The sequence below is a fragment of the Triticum aestivum genome, chromosome 3A (genome assembly GCF_018294505.1).
Source record: "Triticum aestivum cultivar Chinese Spring chromosome 3A, IWGSC CS RefSeq v2.1, whole genome shotgun sequence".
NCBI classification, from domain to species: Eukaryota; Viridiplantae; Streptophyta; class Magnoliopsida; order Poales; family Poaceae; genus Triticum; species Triticum aestivum.
In genome coordinates this window covers 418,658,770-418,663,334 of record NC_057800.1, presented here as the reverse complement: position 1 = coordinate 418,663,334, position 4,565 = coordinate 418,658,770, and positions in this window count along the sequence as shown.

Sequence of the window (4,565 nt, the reverse complement as noted above, 5' to 3'; positions counted from 1 at the left end):
CATTCCCGAAACTGCGACCATTCGATCTTGCGTCGCAATAAAACTACGAGGAAAATGCATTCGTCTGCCATCCTCCTCCCAGGGAACGTTCACCACATAAGTGACTAGCACCCTTGGTTTTCAACCGAGAGGTCTTGGGTTCGAGTCCCAGGAACTCTCAATTTTGTCCTCCTTCCTTCCTCGCAAAAAAGAAAGAAAATCAAAGACTTGAGAAGGCGTATAGAACAAGCTAGTGTACCAGTAAAGAGATGTTACTGAGTTTTAGAAAAAAGAGAAACGTGCTCCTGTAGCTGGTTCGAATCCAAACCTAGACTATGACTATATATGGTGCTATGTTACTCTGCGACTAATGAAACTGACATATCCAACGTCCGTTTCTCCTCTTCTCTACTTACTCTGCCTAGCATCAGAAGCTCTAGCCGCAGCAACCATGTCTGCTGGCTACTCGTCTACCTGCTCTTCAGCAGGCAACAACCAGATATGCGCCAAGTCGCCACCCGTACCATCACTTTTGGGCTTCATCACACCCCCACCGGCACACGCACCACAGCCGGTTGCTCATCACAACGCGCTGCCGTTGGTGTGGTGCCATTGCTACAAATTGATAATCCCCAAGTGCAGGGAATCATCGTAACAATTCCCAATGGTGGAAGTGATAAGTATGGCGTGTCGAACCCACAAGGAGCTAAAGGTAAGATCAATATTCTCTCAAACCCTATCTGCCACTGATACGACTCTACATACATAGAATGTTTGCTTCCAACTAGAAACGATAAATAAAACTACGTTGTGGGTATGAAGTGGATAACTTTGTATGATATCGGAGAGCTAAAATATGAAAGTAGGTGCTGTTATCATAAAGTTAGAATATATTACTAAATATTATAAATAGCGAGTGTGGAATAATGGTGGATCGGTGTGCGGAATTGTCCTAGGCAATCGTTAACAACACCGGTAATCATAATTGCAGTTTCATATGAGGGAGAGGCATAAGCTAACATACTTTCTCTACGTGGATCATATGCACTTATGATTGGAACTCTAGCAAGCATCCGCAACTACTAAAGATCATTAAGGTAAAACCCAACCATAGCATTAAAGCATAAAGTCCTCTTTATTCCCATACGCAACAACCCCCTTACTCAGTTTTTTGTTTCAGTCACTCACCAACCCACTATAAGCGAATCATGAACGTATTGCAATACCCTACAGCGGGAATCCCTCACGCTTGCATGACACGGAGGACACCATAGGACAGCACCAAAGTAAAACATACAACTCATACCAATCTAGATCATCAATCAACCCAAAGGCAAAGAATATCTACTCAAAATATCATAGGATGGAAACACATCATTGGATCATAATATGTAGCATAAAGCACCATGTTCAATTAGGGATTACAGCAGGGTGTGGGAGAGTGGACCGCATAAAAGAGATGAGGATGGTGATGATGATGGTGATGTTGATGAAGACAATCACCGCGCGATGATTCCCCTCTCGATGGCACTCCTGTGCCACCAAGAGAGAGGAGGAGGGGTTCTCCCCCTTGTGCTTCCTCCTCCATGGCCTCCCCCCTCTGGTCCTTGGCCTTCATGGTGATGATGGCCCCTCCAGGATCCTCCTCCATGCCCTTCGGGAATGATGGCTCCCTCCCGATAGGGCGCCAGAGAGGGCTGTCGGGGAAGGCTGATCCACGAACACCTATGGGGATCGGCGGACCGAGCCCCTTTCGGTTCGGCGAGGGCGGAGGTCGCACAAAGAGCGGATCGAGGTGGTACACGCGAGCGGTTTTACCCAGCTTCGGGCCGCACGGATGCGTAAAACCCTACTGCTGCTTGTTTGTGTGTATTGAATCCTTGCTCAGGAGCGATGGACGCTATCAGACTGAGCGTGGGAGTGTTTCTGGTGTTTCGAATGAGCCGAAGTGGCCGACCCCCTCTACGTTGCGCCTGGACCTCCTTTTATACTTTCAAGGGGTCACCCACAGGTGGCAACGTAGACTAGAAGGGTAAAAATGGAAAAGGATGCGGTAGGTGCAGCTACCGCTACTGTGGATATAGTGCACCCTACCTAACTCTAACGGTAGGGGACAAGGGCATTAAATGCCTGTCTGAGTCTCCTAAACAGTGCAAAAGGTGACCGTTAGGAGCGCCACCGTTTGCCACGATGGCCTTCTCTTCATCTCCGCTTGCCACCACGTACCCCTAGCTGCACGGCCTCCTGCCACGTGTGCTTGGGAGAGTCCTAGAGCGACACGTTAGCAGGTGTGCTGGAGCAAGGGCACGAGGTGGGGGTTTCTCGCGGCAAGCTCCTTGCCGCGGTCGTCATCTTGTCGCGTCCGGAAGCTTGTCGCTCGCCGGATCTTGCCGGGACGCAGGGCGCGTCGCGGCAAGCTTTCTTGGTATGCCTTGAGTGGCCTTCCTGGCAAGCTCCTCTTGCCGGGGTCTTGTCTCTTCCCGGCAAGATCCTCTTGCCGGGGCCTTGGTTGGCCTTCCCGGCAAGCTTCTCTTGCCGGGGCCTTGGTTTGAGTACTTTGTTCTTGAATGGTCTTCAAGGGAACCACGGAGGGTCTTGGCGGTCACCCGGCAAGCCTTGCCGCGGGGCGCTGCAACTGCCCGTGCACAAGTTCGGGGTACTAGGGTACCCCTACTCTAGTACACCGACAAGGGCCTAGATTGGTTTTCGGTGGCTACGGAGGCTTCTGGCGGCGGAACTCCTTGATTCGCTGAGCGGGGCGGCCGAGCCCCCACCTCGCTCCTTTATAAAGAGCGGGAGGGGAGCACAGAAACCCGCACTCTCTCATCTCCTCCTTTCTTCAGCTCCTGCTCCCCTTTCTCCCATTCGCCATGGAGAAAGGGAACCCAGGCCCTTCATCGGTGGCGGCGAGGGTCGCCGCCAGACAGCGCATCTCTCCCTCTTCCACGCCCGTGGTGGCAGAGCCAGCCATTAGGGGAAGAGGGAGGGGGCGAGGTCGCGGACGAGGTCGAGGCGCTCGGGGAAGAGGCGGGCGGGGCGGCACGCCAGCTTCGCCTCCGCCGGCGGCTCCTCCCCCCACGGCAGTCCATATAGGGGACGACCCTTGCGAGTTCTTCGTCAAGCTGCGCCGGGCGCCTCGTCGTCGCCTTCGGCTTCCAGCTCCGTTTGCGAGCGCGATGGAGTTGGACCCGCCCGAGACGCTGAGACTGCACATGAGGGGCTGTGGGATCAGCGGCACGCGAGTCCGCGTTGTATTCCCATCCCCTAATGTGATGTATCTTGATCGAGGGTGGAAGACTTTCGCCCGTATCCACAGCCTGATGGAGGGGTTTACCCTCCATTTTAAGTTGATGGAGGGCGATCTCCTCTCCGTCAAGGTCTTCGGGTGCTTCGGCACTCGGGCGAAGTGCTGCGTGGATAGCTCCTCCGATAGCGAAGACTCCTCCTCGAGCGAGAGTGACGAGGAGGAGAGCGACAGCGACGATGAGGATAGCGGGCGGCGGGGTGGCGGGTCCGACTAGGCGTCGGGCGCTGCTTTGCGCGGCACCGGCGACCCCATCATCCGTGTCGCCGGCTCCTTGAACTCCCCGGGATGTTCCCTTGGTGTCTTCTGGCACCCGTAGCTCGCCTAGGCGCTCCTTTTGCCCTTTTCGCCTCCTTGACCTGCCTCCTGAAGAGAAGGACAGGAAAGGGATTACGGGCATCTTATCTTTTTAATTTGTAAACCTTCGGGCCTTAGCTGTATCTAAAACTTGTAATCCTCTCTTTCATGTTTTTCATCCTCTATGGACTGTACCTGAGTGGGATGTTTTTTAATGAAAAGGGGATGCTTGCCGGGTTATTTGTCTCGCGAGTTAAACCCACGCCAAGGAGCAAATCCTTGGTATCCCTCGGACAGACATTTCATCTCCCGGCAACAGGCCCTGCTGCCTTCCCACGTCGCTCGACCTTTCTCACGCCTTTGACGGAGGCAGGAACGAGGTGGGTGCGGTCTCCTCGTTTCATCCCTTTGCTGCCGCGACTACGACCAAACTTGGCCCCGAGAACGAGCCCCAGGGCCTAGAGTTGAGGGAGCACGGCAGTTTTCGGGAAGAAACGTGGTTTCGCATTCCCCAGTCCATAAGAGGATGCATGATGAGGGATGAAAGACTTATCTGATATTGCAGCCCCCGGCAACTCTGGTTTGCCGTGGACGATTCTTGGCACTCCCAGCCCCCAGCGATACTGGCTTGCCGAGAAGGCTTTTATTTCCAGCAGAGAACTTTGACGTTCTCGATGCTGGCTTCCGGCAAGCTTGTTGTCGAGAAGGCTTTTATCTTCGGCAGAGAACTTTGACGTTCTCGATGCCGGCTTCCGGCAAGCTTGTTGCCAGGAAGGCTTTTATCTTCAACAGAGAACTTTGACGTTCTCGATGCCGGCTTCCGGCAAGCTTGTTGCCAGGAAGGCTTTTATCTTCAGCAGAGAACTTTGACATTCTCGATGCCAGCTTCCGGCAAGCTTGTTGCCAGGAAGGTTTTTATCTTCGGCAGAGAACTTTGACGTTCTCGATGCCGGCTTCCGGCAAGCTTGTTGCCAGGAAGGCTTTT